General features: G+C 36.5%; 1 protein-coding gene and 1 long non-coding RNA gene across 8 annotated transcripts in view; both read left to right on the top strand.

Moving 5' to 3' along the window:
- The window catches only part of UBE2E3 (ubiquitin conjugating enzyme E2 E3), a 114,123-nt gene that overhangs the window by 21,278 nt on the left and 71,489 nt on the right, over nucleotides 1-21,356 (top strand). The window lies entirely within an intron of this gene.
- Nucleotides 2,435-5,257, top strand: LOC118625127. The gene is made up of 3 exons (XR_004958631.1): nucleotides 2,435-2,816; nucleotides 3,230-3,326; nucleotides 5,158-5,257. It is a non-coding gene; the product is annotated as an uncharacterized LOC118625127 (long non-coding RNA).

The following is a 21,356-nucleotide window of genomic DNA, read 5'->3' as shown; positions in this document are numbered from 1 at the left end:
ATTAGAACCAATTCTACTACAAAGATTAAAAAAAATAGTTCTAGTCCACAAATAGTAATGATGAGTGGGAAAAAATAAAAAATGTTACACAGTATGGTAATTGGTTATTTTTATAATAAGACTAAGACTCTTGTGTTGAGTAACCATCTTTTGCCTTCTTCATTATCAGCATTTAGCCCAGTTTCTAGCACATAGAAGATACGTACATATTTTTTAAAGTTTTGTTGAATAGAAGTGGGGTAAAAAGGAGAAACATCTGTAACAAAAATAAATTAATTAATTAAAAATATTAATCTGTTAAAGTAACTTTCCAAACGAGCTAAGATGACTTATTAAGTGATATTGGTATAAATGAATTGTGATTTAAAAAATTGTTAATCGCAGTTTTTACAAAGTTTATAAATTCCAGATGAATGAAAATATTATAAACTGGGCTAGTTTTGCTTAGTTGGTTAGAGCATCACCCTGCAGACTGAAGGGTTGTGGGTTTGGTTCCAGGTCAAGGGCATATAACTTGTTTTCAGGTTTGATCCCTAGCCCTGGTTGGGGTTGTGTAGGAGGCAACCAATTGATGTGTCTCTCTCTCTCTACCCCCCTCCCTCTCCGCTTCCCTCCCTTCCTCTCAATCTGTCTAAAAATCAGTGGAAAAATATCCCTGGGTGAGGAGTAACAACTATATATAGAGAGTAAAAAGTCAAACTGTTGGCAAACTTTGAAAAAGTGGGATATGTATTGTTGGTTGATCCTGAACATCCACTTCATACAACTCCAGGGGGTGTCATGCTGTACTCTGTTGTGTTGAACACAGAATTTTGTGTGATTGGCACCTCTTGGAATTGTGCAGTGTGGTGGTCATGATTAGATCTTGAAGATTAACCTTAATTTTGAATCCATAAGCAAAATTATAGAGATGATTGAAATTCCAATATGTAAAGTAAGTGCTATGAAAGGAACAGAACTTTTAAACACAGAAGAAATGTTTGCATCAGCGTTACAAAGGATATGTATTATTCATAAAGTATTAATTCGTATCAATGATATATCAAGATTCATAATGATTGGATAAAGGATATGAATGAATTCACACAAGGTCTTAGAGGCAGAAATAAAAAATGACATTAGAGGGGTTGCACTCCTTGGACTGTTTAAAAAGCCTATTGAAAACTTGAATCAACTGTTCAGAAAAATACTTAGGCGTGATATTTCAGGAGGTTTAGGGGACCAAGAAGTTCCTTCCAAGCTCTAGAGTTTTATAAATGAATTATTACATTTAATGTAAATTAGTGTGAAGAAACAAGATAAAATATGTCACTTACTCAGGAAAGATAGGTGGGAGAGAACTATAATCTCCAGAAAGTTGAGAGCTTGGGTATTGAAAGTAAAATTTAAAGAGCTTCTTAAATTGCTGGGGATAATAAGATAAAAATTGTTTTGTCTTGAGTCCTGGAAGTCCTCCTCCTCGCTATGAATGTGTAGGTGAATAAGAAGTGGAAATATAACAAAAGAGATGACTTGGAGAAGTGGTGGGTTAATGGAGCACCAGATAAGTAGGTTTGCTCAAGCACAATGGAAGGAGTAGACAGAAAAGAAAAAAAACCTAGATATTAGGCCTGAAGTGGCATCAGACCTCTCAGAACTAAAGATAGGACCCTGATGTGTAAGGGCAATAGGAAATCTCTGTAGGGTATTGAAAGGAGGAGTTGGGATTTTAGAAGTAACAGGTTAGTCTATAACTTGAGTTGTGGTGGTTAGAGACTTGGGTAACCAATTGACAAATGGTTGGTTCTGGGGAAAACAGTCTGGATGCAGTTTGCCTTTCAAATCTAGTAATATGTATTTTCAAATATGGATGAGAAGTTTTTACAACTTATTTTTTTAACCCTCTAATAAAATGATACTGTCTTCACTATTAAATATTTGATGATAAAAATGTGATGTTTGTCCATGTCTTAGTGTTTTAATAATGGAAGTTTACAAGGAAGTTGTACTTTTTTAGCTGTTGCACCTGGGGATTCAAGGGCTTGGCTATCACAAGCAGCAGCAATACTATCCTAGAAGCCCAATTGTCATTAGCTGGAAGTACATGGGGCCTTTTACACCTAGCTGGCAAATGAAATACTAGGAATTAGGATGACTTTAAGGCTGGCCTACTCATCACCTCTTGGAATGGGTTTGTTTTAATGGTTGCTGTTTTAATAAAAATGTATCGGTTTTTGGCTGCATGATAAAAGCACTAAGTACATTAGAAAGAACATAATGTTTCCTGATCTATTTTCAGTTATAATCTGTATTATAAATGTTTGTTTAGTAGTCACATTGAAAGTTAAAAAGAAATGTGAAATTAACTTTAATATATTAACTCAAATATTTAGATGTTTTATGTTAAGATGTAAACAATATAAAATTATTAATGAGCTATTTTACCATCTTTTTTTGTACAGTATCTTTGAAATGTGGTGTATGTTTTACACTTAACATATTTCAGTATAGTAGCCATTGGCCACTTTGTAAGTGTGTAATAGTCACAGGTAACTATCAGCTACTGTATTGGACAAGCCTGGATTTAGAATATTTGCCAATCATGGATTAACTTGTCTTTTATTCCCTCTTACCTCTTTTTATTGTACATAGATTTCAAGAACTGGGGTGCATCCCATTTGTAAAAGGAAGATTAATAATAACCCTTCTTGGCTAGTGGTGATTAGATGTGAAAGGTCTGAAAGAGAGCTTTAGTACCCAGTACAGAAATGCAGGCTGTTTTCCAAAGGATTTTGTTTTGAAATACATATTTCTCTGCCCATGAGTCTTCATTATTGGTATGTTATGGTAGCATGTGCATACTTGTTGTTTGAGAGTAAGTCTCTCATTTTTTGAGAGTTGACAGTATATCTTGAACATCACATTTGTAACAGGAAGTACATTGAGCTTAAGTGGGATTCCTAGATAGAGGAATTTATTTAGGGGTAAGGAGCTTATATTGGGCTTAAATCTATTTTCATTGCTTTCTAAGCTGAAATATTATTTGTTTTAAGTTTCATTTTTATATTAACACCTTTTAAGCACATATGAGCTAATGTATTTTTAATTGTTTTATCTTGTTATAGATAATCTTGCCATTAGCAATAGTTATGTTTCAGATAATCTCTAATGAGCATATGTGGTGTTCTCTCTCTGGACTTTTATAGAAGTACTTGGTAAATAACTTTAATTAAAATTATGTCTTTTTAAGAACTTACTTCCAGGTGGATTATTGTCTCAAGATGTAAAAGTACCTTTACCTTAATCTAATTATAGTTGGACTTCATTTGATGTAAACTTTCAATAAGGTATGGTTAGTTCCCTGTTCTTTTTTTATTGTGATTTTTATTTATTACTGTAATTGTATAAGTCAGTTTGCTGTTTTTGAATGCTAAATTTGATTATTAAAATGCTTCATGCAACAAAATTTATTTGTTTGCACATAGTACATGGTAGAACCAGACTGTTTTCCAAGACTTCTAGTCTTGTATGTTTTGATTGCCATTTACCTTTTTTGTGTGTTGACTTATGACAACTGTCACTTAATTGCAGCTATGCATGGCATTTGAAACAACAGCTATTACTTATCAACTATGCTAGGTACTTTGCTAGGTTTACATGTGTTACTTATTTCTCAGTTCCCTCAGGCAGATGTTATTATCATTTTTTTAGAAATGAGAAGAGTAAATCCTTGAAAGATTATTTAATTAGTCTAAAAACATACTAATGATGGAAACATGATTCAAACTCAAGTCTGTCTGATCCCAAAGATCTTTTTGCTGTTCATACAGCCTTAGATGTTCTGCTTGTGTAAGCATGTGTATGTCGAGTGGGGGGTGAAGAGATAAGGATAATCAGTTTAGCACTGTACTCTGTGACAGGGAATGTATTTTAATTTGTTTGTGTTGTATGTATATGCTTAGGACTTACTTCTTTTTAAAGAGGCCAAGTCATTAGAGTCTGCTATACTGTGAAAAAAAGTAATATATATTATATTGTAAATGACAACCAAGGTCCCTGTTGCTTCTTGGCCTTTTGCCAAATGTAGTTTTGAAGAGTAGTGTTTTTTAAATCTTAAGGTAGACTATATTTTTATAAGGAAAATGTTATGAAATAATTTTAAATAAAATCAAATAGTTTATATTTGCATATACTTTGCATACTGGCAGAGCCTGTCAGCCAAACTCAACACTGTATTTGTGTGTGTTATTTTTAAAAAGTGACTTTGAATGCCTTATCAGGACTGATTTGGTTGGAATAGTAGAAAACTGAATCCAAACTGGCTTAATAAAAATATAAATTTGTTGGCATAATTAGATAATGGTACAACTGAATAAGTTTTTTCACATAGTCAAAAACTTCAAGGTAGAGTTGGCCTTGGGCATGCCATCAACATCTGACTAGCTTTGCTTCCTCTTGTTGACTCCATTAGATAGGTTTTCTTGTTGTGGGCATAAGACAGTTGCTGGTATGTCCGAGCTACACCTTTAAGGTTCAGACCCAGTGTGAAGTAGTGTGAAAGTCCAGCCCCAGTATTTTCATCAGAATTCTAATTGTATCCCATTAACTCTAATTGGATTCATCCTTGAATCAGTGGCACTAGGTGAGCTGAGTGGGAGTGAAACGTTATGTACATATGGTTCATGCCTAACTCTACTGGAAGCATGTAGATATGAGAAGGGCTGAAATGTGAAGTGGGGTACCACAAGTCAAGTGAATGGAGCTCAGTAACAAAATCATTTAAATCTCTTTTGGGTGGCAGGCACTCTCCATAGTTATCATTGTTCCCAGGATGCTGGCTTACTTAACTAATTTACATTACTTACTTGGCACTTGAGAGCATTTGGGTTTGATTCCTCTGGTTTATAGCTTCCTGTTACAGAACTATTGAAGAATTTGTTGTGGTTGTATAAATGTATATATTTCTTGACTCCATTTAGTGATCTATTTTTATAGCATTAATCTTTTGATATCTGTGTCAAATATTTTTATGAATATGAAATTACATTTATTTGAGTTGTGGAATGGCAAAGTTATTTACATAGGTTTGGGTTAATTAGTTTTCGTGTGACTTTGCCCAAACAAGTTTATAGGCATACCTTGTTTTATTGAAATTCTTCGCTTTATTGCGCTTTGCAGATGTGTTTTCAACATTGAGACCCTCCAGTAGCAAAAAGATTACAACTTGCTGAGGCTCAGATGATAGAATTTTTTAGCAATGCAATATTTTTTAGTAAAGGTATGTACATTTCTTAGATATAATGTATTGCATACTTTATAGACTACAGTATAGTATAAACTTAATTTTTCTTATTTTTTATATATTTAAAAATATGTTTTCATTCAGTTTTTAGAGTGAGAGGAAGGGAGAGAGAGATACATCAATTGGCTGCCTCCTGCAGGCCCTCTACTGAGATTGAACCTGAATTCTAGACACGTGTCCTGACCAGGAATTGAACTGGGATCTTTCAGTCCATGGGATAATGCTCAATCCACTGAGCTACACTGGCTGGGTGTAAACTTAACTTTTAAATGCATTGGGAAACCAAAAAATTTGTGTGACTCGCTTTATTGGAATATTCACTTTATTTGTGGTGGTCTAGAATGGAACCCACAATATCTCCAAGGTATTTCTGTACTTTTTGGTTAAACCTCAGCTAGATATCTTGAATTGCTTCTGTTAGTTTTTTTGAAGAGCCTGTAGCCAGGATTTTGGCTTGTATGTATGCTTACAAACTAAACCAAGATACTGATCTAACTACTAATGGTTGGGCTAGGGGTTAGGTGGCTGCCATAGCTGGAAGAGAGAGGGCCCAACCCTAGTTCCTCTGTAGGAATTGAATCAGGAAGAATTTCTAAAGTCCCCTACCCCGAGAACAAGCCAGAACGGGATGGGTGGAGAGGCACAAGTTTGTGGCACTATTTGAAATTTGCGTCAACAGGATAAAAATTAACAGCATGGAGCTGGAATTGAGCACAATTTATGCAGAAAAAATTTCTCCAACAAGATCTTCTTGCATTGGCATAGGATTGAAAGGTTAAGGTTTGCTCTCCAAGAGACGTGTCTTCGCTTCTTTTAAAGGCTCACGTCGCTGTCTAGTGCCTATTTTATACTGTCCATGTTGATTGTGATTTCAGATTTTGTCACTTCCACTCTTTGCCTATTCAGATTTCCATGAAGGCTAACATTTTGGGGTATAGAGATAAAATACAGGACACCTAATTAAATCTGAATTGTTTAGATGTCACAAATATACATGGGATATACTTATACTTAATTTTCTTGTTTATCTGAAATTCAAATTTAAATGGGTGTCCTATGTTTTTTCTTTAATTAAAAGTTTATTTTGAGGTAGTTGCCGATTTATATGCAGTTGTAAGAAATAATTCAGAAAGACCATCCTATATTTTTATTTGCTAAATCTGGCAACCATTGCTGGGTCTTTTCATGATAAGTAAACCCAACCTCAAAATGTTTGTGTTTTGCAAATAATAGATATTAGTTAGAAATCCTTTGGGAGCCTTCTAGTACTTCAAATAAGACTGACTTTTGAAAAAATAATCTTTGAGGTAAGGTACTGCTAACATGTCAGCACTTTTAAAACTTCAGAATGAAATTAGTTTAAAGACCACACAGAATTTAGAATATTTAATACTTTAAATCTTTCTAGCAAGATGCTGCACTGGAAATATTATGAAATGATGAACTAACTTAAGCTTGAGGCATCTCTGAGGTAATATTTTGAACCAGGTAGTCTCAGATCTCATTCCCCCTGCCCTTCAAAGTCATCCCAACTCCCTTGACCCAGATTTGGCAAGTGGGTTATATAATCCTATTTTTATAGCAGTTTGTGGTAATCTCATAACTGTGGAATTATAATTTGTATAAATCAGATCCTATATGCCCAATACCCCTTTGAATAATATTTTAAAAAAGGAAGTGAGTGACCCTTTAGGTTTTCAGAGTTCTTCAGTCAAATTGGAACAGCTCGCTTACTTATTCTGTTCTGTCTTCTGGACTATAGTTGGTAAGGCCTGGGGAGAAACATGGACACATGTTTCCCATATAACTATTTAGTAGTCAGTCCCAGTTCTTACTCTCCATTGGTAAACAGACCTTATTAGCACTTTTGTTTTATAAACAGAATAGACTGAACTGGGGGAAAGGAGAGGAAATTAAATAAAACTGTGGACTAAGTAAAAATTGATTATCCCTTTATGCTTAGAAATACTTGGATAAATAGCTCTAGAACATTGTGGTTCTCTAATGAGGAGATGAGAATTGGAGCTGAAAATAATTAGTCCATTGAAAGTTCTATTGAAACAGCTTTGGTCTCCAGCTTTATCTCCTCTGGAGGAGTACAGCATCCACATGTTCTTTCTGCCACTACTTTACTCAGAGGCAGGACGGTGAATGGAGGCCAGTAGAGAAGATGCTGCTGCTGCAGGGCTATACCTACTCCAGTGTTGTCCAGAACTTTCTGTGGTGGTAGAAAGGTCTGATAGCTGCCATATGGGAGCTGAGTTCTTCAAATGTGGCTACCACAAATAAGGAACTGAATTTGTAATTTAATTTTACTATTTAATATTTTAATAGCCATATGTGGCTAGTGGCTACCATATTGAATGGAGTCTTGAACCTTTATCCAAGCTTCTATAAGAATGAAAAAGTCAGGTTGTGCTCGCTCCCTAAACATACACTTAAAACTAAACAAATGCAGTGTTTTATATTCTGAATAATCTTTAGTCTGGCTTTTTACAGTAGGACTTGACAAGTGTCAAGATTTAATCATTTTAAACTTTGGCATTAGTGATAAATTACTCCATGTGACATCATGACATCTCTACAATATAGACAAATATGATTGCTCTGCCAGCTAGGCAGCTATTTTGCATGAGGGTTTTTTTTTTTTAATCCTCATCTGAGGATATGTTTATTTATTGATTTTAGAGAGAAGGAAAGGAAGAAAGAGAGAGCCACCTGGTGAGGGCAGTGTTTTGTTTTTCTACATGAAGTTTGGCTGGACACTGCAAATAATTCTGCTAATATTTATTTAACAATTATTTTGTGCTAGGCATTATTTCAGGTCTCACAGCCGCCGTATGAATGTTATTTTCACTTTGAAATGAGAAAACTGAGGCACAGAGAGATAAAGTAATTACCTAGGATCACACAGTTGGTAAAGGTGGAACCAAAATTTGAACTCAGACAGAATGGCTCCGGAGTTTATGCTCTATACTATACTGCACTGGTCTTGGAAGTTGTTAAAGTGGCCATCATATTTTGTTTGCATGCGTAGAAGCTGACTACTGGTGGAAAATGCTTTTAGTTCCAGAGGTATATATAAACTGCAGCTCTAATTGTATAAGGAAAGGTTTCTCAGTCCCAAGCCATCTAGGGCAGTGCTGGGTGCAGGAAGCTCAAGTTTTTAGCAGAGCAAGAGATTGGGCCTTCCTGTGACTATCTAGTGGTGAGGATAGTGGAGGGGTAAGGGATTTTCTCCATGGCTTTGGTTTAGGAAAAGGGCATAATTAAAGTGGGCAGGTTAGCTTCTTATAAGCAAACATTAAATAGTTATTGAGAGATAGTGGTTTGATTTCTTGAGAGCTAAGTTTGAAATAATGATCTGATAGATAATGAGCATGTTTCTCCTTTGTAGTCTTTGAAAAAGTCATTCAGTCTCACATCATCACACTTGAACAAGTGCGAGTTAGAGGTGCTTCTACCCTTCTACACACAGTCGAAAATCCATGTATAACTTTTGACTCCTCCCAAACTTAACTAGTGGCCTACTGTTGATCTGAAGCCTTACTGATAACAGTCAACACATGTTGTATGTTATATGTATTATATACTGTATTTGTACAATAAAGTAAGCTGAAGGAAAGAAAATGTTATTAAGAAAATTATAAGGAAGAGAAAATACATTTACATTACTGTATACTCCATTTATTGATACCGTAAGTTTATATTGTCTGCTTAACAAGGCAAGTAGTCTGTCAGTATCTACAACAGTATTGTCTTATATGATATAAAACACTGTAAATGTTATATGTATTACTAACACGACATCAAAAATGAAAAGATAATGTGAAAAATAAATTCATATTTATTTATAGGTGTAACACTTCATGCATCAATAATGAAGAAACAGCGATATGATTGCTTTATGGTAGCCTAGTGCAATCTATACGATTGCTTCATAGTAGCCTAGCCTATACACTAGTGAATGAATCCTTGTAAAATGTTTATGGCATGTAGTATCACAGTCATATTCATAATACAGTATTGGAAACATTGTTACATTTTAAATGATACACAGTTTCTCCAAATGAGGTTGAGGGAGAGAGAGAAGGGCAGAGAGGCACATAGGGTAAGGTAATGGTGGTTCTTTGAAAGCAAAGTTACAAAACAGTAAAAAAAAAAACAAAACTAACACATTATTGATTTATATTAAATATCACTCACCTTATGCCTATGCAAGGATAGGCTATCCACTTCCATACATGTCTTGCACATGAATACTTAGGCAACGATGATGGTGCTGATGATACAGAAACATCTCGTACATTTCTTGCCATATAGTTATTAGATTTGCACATGAAGACACACATACACAATAGATAACTTTATTAACTGTATGGCATGATGATTATTTTCTGTTCAGTAAGTGGAAGTGGATCATTATAAAGATCTTCATCCTTGACATCTTTGTGTTGAGTAGGCTGAGGAGGAAGAGGAGGGCTTGGTCTTCCTGTCTCAGAGGTGGGAGAGAAGGAGGAGGTAGGAGAGGCAGGCACACTCAGTGTAATCTTATGGAAATACATAATTTCTGTGTACAGTTTGGCTTTTTCATTTCTCTAAATATGTTTTTGTGCTGTACAAATCCTTCCTGTGCCCTTGGCTTTAGTTTCATTGCCTGTATCATAGCTCCGTGTCGTAAAAGAAGTCAAAAGCAGTCTTGAATAATTGGAACCTTTTTGCCAGACTCGTTAATGTCAGTTTGTTTTTTGGCACTGCTTCTTGCACAACTTCTTCCTCATCACCTGGCACTACTCACAAGCACTCATCTCCATCAAGTCGTCATCTTTTAATTCCTCTGGTGTGATGTCTATCAGTTCTTGAATTTCTCCAAGATCCATATCTTAACCCTTTACCCGCCCCCATCTTTTTTGCAATATCCACAATTGCATGATTTCCTAGATAGGCTCTAAATCCTGTGAAGTCATTCACCATATGTGGACATAGTTTTCTCCAGCAGGAATTTATTGTTTTGGACTTGATAGCTTTCATGGCTTTCTCTGTAACAACAGTGGCACCTTCAATGATGTAATCCTTCCAGACTTTCATAATGTTCCCTAAATCCAGGTTCTCTTCCATAGTGTTGACAATCCTTTCCATAAGATACGACGTGTAATGATCTTTAAAGGTCCTAATGACTCCCTCATGTAGAGGTTGGATTAGAGATGTCGTATTTGGGAGCAAGTAGACCACTTCCACACCTTCAGTGTTGAACTCATGGAGTTTAAAAGAACTTCAAACGGCAGTCCCTTACTGGCAAGGTACTTCCCAACTTTAAGGACAAAGATCGATAAAACCAGTCCAGAAAAAGAATTCTTGCTGCTCACACCTTCTTCTTGTAATATAACCCAAAATCTAGCAGCTGGTGTTTCTCTTTTCCCTTCAAGATTCTGGAATTAGCCCGGCCAGTGTGGCTCAGTGGTTGAGCATCAACCCATGTATCAAGAGGTTACTGGTTCGATACCTGGTCAGGGCACGTGACCTGGTTGTGGGCCTGATCCACAGTGGGGGTGAGTGGGGTGAAGGAGGTGGCCAATCAGTGTTTCTCTCTCACTGATTGATGTTTCTGTTTCTATCTCTCTCTCTCCCTTCCTCTCTCTCTAAAATCAATGAAGAAAAAATATTTTTTAAAAAAGATTCTGGCTTGGCTGGTTTGGCTCAGCGGTTAGAGCGTCGTCCTGTGGTCCAGAGAGACCGGGTTCGGTTTCCGCTAAGGGCGCGTACCCTGGATGGGTCGTGCGGGTGGCAGCCACTCGATGTGTCCCTTTCACGTCGATGTTTCTCTCTCTGTCCCTTCCTCTCTCTCTCCCTCCCACTCTATCTGGACAAAAAAAAGGAAAAATGTCCTTGGGTGAGGATAAATAAAATAAAAAAAGATTCTGGAATTAGCAGATTTATGGATAAGGGCCATTCTGATCATACTGCATTTGCAGAAAATAGTAGAGTTAGCCTCTTCCTCTTGCCTTAAATCCTGGTACTCACCTCTCTTCCTTACTAATAAATGTCCTTTGTGGTATTTCCATCCCGTCCCCCTCCTCCACCCCCCAAATAGGGCACTTTTTGTCTACATTAAAAACCGGTTCAGGCAGATATCCTTTCTCCTCAGTCATTTTCTTAATGGCGTCTGGGAACTAATCTGCTGCATCTTGGTTGGCAGAAGCTGTTATCTTGATGTTTTTTAGGCCAAACCTCTTTCTAAAATTATTGAACCATCCTTTACTGGCATTAAATTTTCCAGCTTTAGATCCTTCATCTTCCTTTTGCTTTAATTTGTAATATAATGACTTTAATTTTTCTTGAATCATATTAGAGTCTAGAGTTATGCCTTTCTCATAGCTACCCCGCACAGACATAAAAGCAGCGTTTTCAGTACTAAAGATATTTCGCAAAATGCAAGATTTTTATACTTGCTGGTGTTGCTGTAGCAGTGGCTTCAGGAATTCCCTTTTCTTTCTTTTTGTTTTTTTACAATGGTTCTTAGACTGGATTCATTTATCTTGAAATGGCAGACAACCACAGCAGCAGACCCCAATCTACTTGTATATATCAAGCAGTCCAACTCTTCCTTGAAATGTCATGACTTTCCTCTGCTTCTTGGGAGCACTAAACATGATGAAAAATACGCAAGAGATCACTTTTTACTGAGATGTGTAATTCACTGGGGAGATGAACGGCTCAGTGGGAGATGATTAGTGTCACACGGTACTTTAAGCAGGTACTCAAACACTTGAGCTCACCACAGTAGCAACAGGAGGTGGCAAAATTATTACAGTAGTACAGAATGTACTACAGTTAGTTTATGCAGTTATGATTTAATACTGCGTCTTCATGTTTGTTTACATTTCTCTCCATGCATGATCTGTAAGTGTTGTGTGGGTAAGTTTTGATAAATTTCAATCTTTTGTAATAGATTTGTTTATATTTTATGGTAGTGAATGATAAAGTAGACTAGTACCTATGTATATTTTATGCATTCATAATATACTTTTTTTCTTAATTTTTTGATATTCCTAGGCTACACAGTTCATGTGTTGTTTTTTTCCCCCTCAAATTGTGAATCTTTAAGAAAGAATGTTCTATCTAATCCCTGATTTTCCTCAGTAATTGTTAATTAAATGCTAGTGTGATGTTTTTCCTAGGCATGTAACATTTTGATGTTGCGAGATTGCGCACATTTTCAAACAAGTAACTGAAAAGTAAATGATCTTTTTCACTATCTGTAAAGCCCCCTATGAATTATTAAATTGTGATATTGGTTTTGTTTGTTGTAGTGTATATACCTGTTTGCAGTGACAATTATAATTTTCTTTTTTCAGTATTTTATTTTTCTTTTATTAAAGTGTTGATTGTGAAATTTTCTTCTGACTCCTATATATTGCCAACACTATTCCATTGTAAGAAGTACCATTTTAAGGATTTATTGATACCAAGAGTTGTAAGGTGGTATTAATAAAGAATATTAGTGCTTAGTTATTTTATAAATACTTTATATCATACAAGTACAATCTATTATTTTTCTTGATAAACTATTCCAGTTTTAATACATTTTTTAGTCTTCATTAATTGTCCTCTATTGTGTTTTTATCTAGATATTATAAATACTATTTCTATTTTCTATTCTAGCCAGATACATGGTTATAATAAGATTTCAGTCACATCCATTTTTTTACCCTTTCTGGATCATTATAGTGTTTGACTAACTAGAAACAGTAAGGTGAAAGTCTGCCGAAGTATCACTTCTGATATAGTACTGGTATAATGATTAGAAAATATATATTTGTGGTGAATTGTGTTCTTTTGTATTTCTCTATATGGGTCTCATTTTCATTCAGTGAAATCAGACGGCTCAATTTTAGATGTGTTAGAGCTGGCTATTAACATGTTATTGTCCTACTATTTATTGTTTATCGTTTATAATATTGAAGTGTTATTATTGAGATGGTTGCTTTTTATTTGATTTCTTTTCAAAATAAGAGTACTGGTTGATATATATTTTAATTTTTTTGTTAATCTTCACCAGAGGATATTTTTTCCATTGATTTTTTTTTTTTTTTTAGATAGAATGGAAGGGAAGGGGGTGGGGTGGGGGGAGAGAGAGAGACAACAACTGGTTGCCTCCTGCATGTACCCTAACCAGGGGCAAGTATTGAACCTGCAACCCAGGTACGTGCCCTTGACTGGGAATGAACCCTCAGTCCTTCAGTGCATGGGCCACTGAGCCACACTGGCCAGGCATGGCTGATATTTTTCACTATGGAAGAAGTCAAAAAGATATTTGTGTATCTAGATTTGCCTATCTGACCTCATGTTTGTGTGCTGTAAGAGAGAGTATCTACAGAAACTACAAGTTTTTAATACTGTCATATTGAAAATTCTCCTATGTAGGTGTAAAAATTCTAGCTGGATTGGCACTGTTTTAGTTAGTAGTAATTGTTTTATGGCTGCCAACAATGGATTGAGTAGTTGCATGTGAACTTTGTTTCAAAGTTAGTTATAAAGGGAAAACAGTAGCTAGTAGAATTTTTCTCAGCATCATATTATACTTTTTCTTTTTTCTATGTTGGGATAAACAGTGTTTTTAGTGGGACTTTATAGTAACTAAAACAGCCTTTGAATGATAAAAGCAGTTTAGGGGAAAAGTCCTTTTTGATAAAAAGAAGTATCATGTTCTAGAATATCAAAGATACTGTCAATGTAAGAAATCTTTAAACCTGTGAAGAATTTTTGTGAGTTTATTTGAGCCAAACTGTTGACAATTGCCGAGAAGCAAAATCTCAATGGATTGAGATAATGCTTGGAGAATAGCAGTTTTGCACCTCCTTATTTTATACATTATAATCAAAAGAGGAGATGTAAGTTGGTAACATGAAATCCACTGATGGTAGATTAGGGAGGTGGGAGAAAGCAAAGCAGGGAAACCTCTAGGATTGGATAAAAAGTAAAATGATAGACACACCTCTTTTCCATAGCTGGGTGGGTACAGGTTAATAGTCAATAGTCAACAATTAACTCGATTACAATGAGGGGATTTGTGGTCTCCACAGAACAGTGCCTGTGCTTTGAGGGTCTGGAAAATTATTTGACATGTGAAAGATATGTTATTGTAGATGCAAAAAGACAATAGACAGGCTCAGTTAAGGCGAAAGATTGAACTTTGTCAAGGAAGATGCCAGCCTAGGACATGAAGTACCCACCATAAACTGTTTTTAGTCAAAAAGTTTTAATTTCAGACCAACCTTTTGTGGTTATTTTAGGTCTCTGAGTTTTTTCTTTATTGATTTTAGAGAGAGAGAAAGGGAGAAAGAAAGAGAGTTGGAAACATCAATGAGAGAGAATATCATTTGCCTGTCTCTTGCATGCCCCCCACTGGGGATTGAGCCCACAACCTGGGCATGTGCCCTGACCAGGAATCGAACTGGTGACCTCTTGATACATGGATTGATGCTCAATCACTGAGCCACACCGGCTGGCAGGTCTCCACACAGGCCTCCCTGAGCTTATCAGGTTTAGCATGTCCACAGTATATACTTCCTGCTGGTAGTTATCGTTATATCTTCTTTTTTTGCATTTTACTCTTAACATGGGTGTGCTTATTGGCAGTATTCATATTTATCTCAGACTTTTATTTGTGCTTTGATTACATCTGCAAAAATGAACCTACTGATTTTTTCTTAGTGAGTGCCCTGAGTTAAAACTCCCTACTGAAGACTTAATCAGCTTCAGCTGCACATCATAAAACAGACAGGTTCCTTATAGACTTATCTATTATAAGCCCTAACTTTGTTAGTAAAATCAAGGTCGGATTTAGAGACGACCACAGGGTCTTGACTCATTTTTGATCAAAGCCTAAACAGAAGTCTATCTCTGGGCTCCAGTCCAGTGTTCTTTTCAGTGCTCCTCAAACAAAATTTTATTTTTGAAAGATAACCCAGTGACTGCAAAGGAACCATGATATAGAAGCATCATTTATAACTATATTAGTTGCCAGGTAATGTTCTTCCATTCTTCAGCTTTCATCTTAATGCCAGCATTGTTTGAGCTATAACAGTTTAATCACTGAGATCCTCTGGCAACTAGTATTATAAAAATTGTATCATATCATTATTTATTGTTTTCATTTTAGCTTTTTTTTTTTAAATAACAAAGTTTGTTTAGAAAGTCACAGAGGTAGAGAAGGTGAGCCAACTGGGCTGTGTGGGCTCAAGAAATGTTATAGATGCAAAAGAAGGGCCCTTGGAGTTTAGGAGAGAGAAAGGCTAAGATAATACTAGGGCAGGAATGGAGGAAGGCGCAGACGCAGATGTGCTCCAGGCGGGGAGCACACCCATTTTAGCTTTTGAAATGAATGAACCGTATGTTCTCTTTTTAACTGCTTTTAGGAAGAACAAATCATAAAGATTGACTGTAACTTCCCCCCCAAATGTTTAATTTTACATTATAGACAATTATTTATTTGCTTCAAAATTCTCTGAGTCAGGTTTATTAGGCAAAGTGGACTCGATAAAATGCATCGTTTTTTCTTGTCACTTTAGTGTTTTTGGAACTAAACTATAATTTTATGTGGGGCGGTTAGTGCTGTTTTATCCACTGCAAGGTGTAGAGGACTTGGTTAGTTGTTGGGAGGGGGGAAATTAATATCTTCTTTTGAGAGAAAACAGTGTAATTAGTCACTAGCTTCTTATTTGTTTTGCCCCTTGCCAACAATGACATTTTTTGAATAATATATAAATTCCTTTCTAGTGTAGCAGTGCTGATTAGATCAGCAACATTGATTAGATTATTCTTAACGTATCTATTATATATACTATTATACATTGTAAATTTTCATACATAATTCAGGCAAATATTTTGTCTTATTCAGTTGATGGAGGGGCAAATTGTTTGTCAGTTGAAATAGTCATTTGAATCAGAATTGTCTTAGGATGTGTATTATTTCCTAGGTAGCTTGCTGTATATTTTAGTTACTTTACCAGCTCTTCAAAAATAAACAAACATGGTCAAGGGTGTGTATTTGTGTGAGTGTCTGTGTACAGACATGTGCAACTGTAAATAAGCTGTCATGGCTTCATGTTTGTGTGTGTATAATTGATTTTAAGTCATTTATCTTAAAACTACATGTTGTCAGATAAGCATACAGGTTTAACATTAAATATACAAAGTAATCTCTTTGTTATGCCTGAAGCCAGTTTAGATGATCTGACTAGAAATATAAGTACAATATATTTTTTGTATACTAATGGTTTGATACACACAGATACATACACACATATATTTATATATATTTATTTGTAATTAACATCTACTTTTTGACTTAAGATAGTAAGCATTTGATGGTATCACACATTAGACAAGTTTTATCATTATAGCACATAGGTAGTCAGGAATTTATGGATATTGATAAATATTGACATTTCTCATACTGAATATTTCTGGAGTCCCTTCTGCATGTTAGACATTACTTGATGTTGATAATGTAACAGTGAATAAATCAGACTTATTCTCTGCCCATATTCTCCTTCATTTCCAGTGAGGAAAACATATACATTAATTTTAAAACAGCAAATATATTAAGTGTAAAAAAGGAAAGACACTAAGTGTTATGATAGTGTACCATGGGCGGGGGGGGGGGGGTGTTAATTATCTATTAGTATGTGATAAATTAACTTACCAATTAGTGGGTAAAATAGCAAACGTTATTATTTCATACTTTCTATGAGTCAAGAATTTGAGAGAGCATTCATTAGCTGAGTGTTTCCGGTTCAAGATCGTCCATGAAGTTGCAGGGAAGGTATCAGCAGGCTCTAGTTATCTGCAGACTTGATTATACTGGAGAACCCATTTTCAAAATGGCTCACTCACAGAACTGCTGGCAGGAGGTCTCAGTTCCTCACTGGCTGTTGGCAGGAGGCTTTAGTTCCTCACCAATAAGGCCTCTCAATAGGCTACTTAAAGTCCTCATAACATAGCAGCTAACTGCCTCCAGAATAAACAGTGAAAAAGAGAGAAGGAGGAGGGGGATCATGGCTTCTCCATCTGTCCTGGGCTTCCTTAAAATATGATAGCTGGGTTTCAAGGGCAAACATTCTGAGAGAGAGAGAGAGAGAGAGAGAGAGAGAGGGAACTAGATGAAAGCTGTATAGCCCTTTCTGATCTAGCCATGGAAGTCATACAGCATTCTTTTCAGGAAGGTAATCTCAGAGTCCCCCTGCTCCCCCCCTCCCAGTTCAAGAGAGGAGAAAGAAACCATGCCTCTTAATGGGGAATAACAAAGTTCTTGAAAAGCGTTTGGACCACAAGTATTGATGTGGTCATTTTTGGAAAACAATCTGTTGCGGAAGGGAGAACAAGAGGGAACGCTGGCAGATTCGTTATCATGCTTTTCGTAGTCCAGGAAGGAGGTGACATGGCAGTGGGATGGAAAGAAGGGATATGTGTGAGAGATATGCCAGAAGATGGACAGAAGAATCTAGTGATTGAAAGATATGGATGTGAGAGATAGAATATTGGGGGTGGCCCCTGTTTATGATATGAGCATTCAAGTGGAGGTGGTGCCACATTCTGGGATAGGAAATCCTGGGTAAAGACCAAAATGGGGATGGAGGTTTTGTTTGCACTGCTTGTGGTTGTGGTGGGGTGAGTTAGGGGAAAGAGTCTTGAATTCATTTCTGAATGAATTGCGTTTGAGCTACGCAAGACTTTCAGTGTAAATGGAATGTTGCTAGTCTAGCTCAGAGAAGCAGTCAAGGCTGGAAATAATTATTTGAGAAGTTTAGATGTATAGATAGATAGCAATAGGTTGGTTAAAGTTCGTGTAGACTGAGAATGTAAAAAGAGAAATAAAAACTCTAAAGAATGTCATCTTTAATTTTTTTGTTACTTCTCACCCAAGGATATGAGAGGGAGTGGGAGAGAGAGAGAAAGAAACATCAGTATGAGATAGAGACATTGATCAGCTGTCTCTTGCAAGATCCTGACTGGGGCCAGGGATTGAACCTGCAACCCAGGTACAGCCCTTGATCAGGAATCGAATCCACGACCCTTTGGGCTGCAGGCCTATGCTCTAACTACTGAGCAAACCAACCAGGGCTAGAATGTCATCTTTTAATGGTTGATTAGAGGAAGTCATGTCAGTACAGTAGATAAGACTGGGAAGTACTGGCCTGAGAGGTGGGAATAAAACAAGGAGGATACATGTCAAGGAAACTTAAGGAAAGTAGTGTTTCATAGGTGTAACAAAGTCATTAAGTTGAGGATTGAATAATGGTTACTGGAGTTGGTCTCTTGGAAGTGACTTGAACAGAATTGTTTCTGAAGAGGAGTGGAGGTGAAAACAAGTTGGAGTGCTATGAAAATTGAGCGGGGAGGGAAGGAATGGAGATGCCCGGTGAAGCAACTTAGTTTGGTCAGGTTGGGAAGGAGAGGAACTGAGGCCTGTACCTGCAGAGGAAAATGAAGTAAAGAGATATTTATTTATTTATTTTTTAATCCTCACTCGAGGACATTTTTCCATTTTTTGTACAGATAGAGTGGGAGGGAGAGAGAGGAAGAGAGAGAGAGAGAGAGAGAGAAACATCGATGTGAAAGGAACACATCGAGTGGCTGCCACCCGCACGACCAACCAGGGCCGGGGACAAACTGCAACCGAGGTACGTGCCCTTAGCAGGAACCGAACCCGTGTCTCTCCGGACCGCAGGCTGACGCTCTAACCACTGAGACAAACTGGCCAGGGAAAGAGATTTTTTTAATTAAAAATTTATCTCCTTTTTAAAATGAGAAGGGGCTTGACACCTCTAAATGCTTATTTAAGGATCAAGAGAGAGAAAAATAAGTACACAATTCTCTATATTGTCAATTTAGTTTAAAAATCAGGGCATGCAAAAGGATATTTAAAAACTAAAACTAGGTGTTTATGGCCCAATATATTCCTGCTTATGAGCACAGTAGGCCATTTTAAAAATGCAGATTTTTACTTAGCTTTACTTTTCATGTACCTTATATGTTTTCCCAAACTAAATTTGTCACTTGCAGTTTTTTGATTTTAATAAACAAGAATATTTGTCAATAACTGCAGTATTTACTGAGACAAAGCAGGGATAGATAGTACTTGATGGATTTTTACAATAAAGGTGAACAAAACTAAAGGATTTTTTTTTTTTTTAAACCAAGTGGTGAAATAAATGATAAAGTATAATCTCAAAGAAACAAACTAATGGCAGTGTTAAAAGACAGTGTCAGCATTCTTGGGAAAGTGAATAATTTCCATTAAATGATAATGGCAAGACTATTTTTTACTTTGAACTTATCATTTCAACAGATAAGAACAAGTTAAAAACAAATTAATAAGCTTAGGAAGTCCCCATGAAATAATAAACATTTAAAATATAGATGCAACAAATTCCATCAAAACTGAATGATAACAAAAAATTGGGAGGTACTTAAGAGAACACAAAGATGTCCAGAATAAATGTTATCAGTAAAGGATCACTTGGTCTTTGTCCCATATACTGGAGATGAGACTCAGAAAGATGAAGTTACTAGCTCAGTAATTCACAGTGGACTCTTCTGGAAGAACCCAAACTCGAAATTGGCTCCTTTTCTCACCCTGTTGAGAATGTTCACTATATAGTACCATAGAGCATGTTAGAGCTATAAAAATGAGACGAGTAATTGCCAATAAAGATTAAAAAAAAAAAAAAAGACTTTGGAATAAATGGTAGTGAACAATGTAATGAATTTGGTGTTAGGGGAATTGAGTTTTAATCCTAAATCTGCTGCCAGTTTAGCTGCACAAACCTGGACGTGGCATATATAACCTTTACCATCTTTATACTTTTTTGTCTTTATCAATAAATGGTGGAGTTGGAATCACAGCTAGGAAAAAAAAAACCATACCTCACATTTATTGAGTACCAACTCTGTTACAGGCATAGTGCCATTTTCTTAATACGTTCTCTTTTAATCCTGACAGCACCCTTTTAGCCATCTCATGTTAGCCCCATTGTACTGTTGAGGCTAGGTAACTGGACAGGATTATCTGGCTGGTAAGTGATGAAGGTAGACTTCTAACTCAAGTCTGTTGACTTCAAAACTCATGCTTTTTACATAACAACAGTAGACCACAAACTTCATTCATTTTTGTACCATTTTAACTACTGTTGTCCTAACAACGGGTCACTACTACTGTTATTTACTTGATATTTTTCTTTAAATCTATATTCACATTTTACCCAAATGTGAGAAGGAAACTGCTTGATAAATAAAACAAAACTAAACAAACTGGTATGAAAGACTGAAAAAACAAGGAACTGTACCTTTCTCCCTGAAAAAAGAAAATATATAAAAGGTAGGAAGAACCAATGGCCCAGAGAGAAAGAAATCTCTGGGTTAGAGTCTAGAGCCTGGAAATGCTGGAACAGTTCAGAGAAGTGGGTTTGGGACTGGCAGTTTGGATCCCATCTGAGAACTATGTCACAGACAGAACATGGGGATGGAGTGAGGAGTTCCTGGATTTGATTTAAAAGAGAGCTGCGGGGAGTTACAGAGTTGGGCCAGGAATAGAAACTGGCTTATAGGAGGGTCTGGAACTTGAGTGTGGAACTCTCCTTCAGAGAGGGGAGGAGGGTAGAGCCTGAAGGAGGGGCATAGGGTTTGGGAAATCTGGAAGAAGCATAGGACTGGAAGCTCAGATTAAAGCAGGACAGTGGCCAGGACTCTCCTGAGATTGGAGTGTGCAGGTAAAGGCTGAGGCCCCAGAGGGGCCACTGGCACAAGTAAGAGCAGGGCCAGTGAAATGAAAGCCTCCAGTTGGGTACATCTGAGGTTGCTACTCTACAGACTGAGTTGGCAGCATAGGAGGAGGAACCAAGTATAATTCTTTCTTGTTTTAAGCCAACGGTTTTTCTCAAACGACCATGAGTGCAACAGTTCTGGGTAGTTTTCTCTAAGGGAAGACAATTTTTGTTTACAGTCTAAAATCATCTCTTGTACATGTGGTACCCTTTTCAGTAAATGTGCTTGTTTCTAGATTTGATTCATC

This window comes from Molossus molossus, unplaced genomic scaffold (genome assembly GCF_014108415.1).
Source record: "Molossus molossus isolate mMolMol1 unplaced genomic scaffold, mMolMol1.p scaffold_m16_p_11, whole genome shotgun sequence".
Lineage (NCBI taxonomy): Eukaryota > Metazoa > Chordata > Mammalia > Chiroptera > Molossidae > Molossus > Molossus molossus.
The sequence above is the reverse complement of the archived record's forward strand: the minus strand, read 5'-3'. Positions and strand labels throughout refer to the sequence as shown.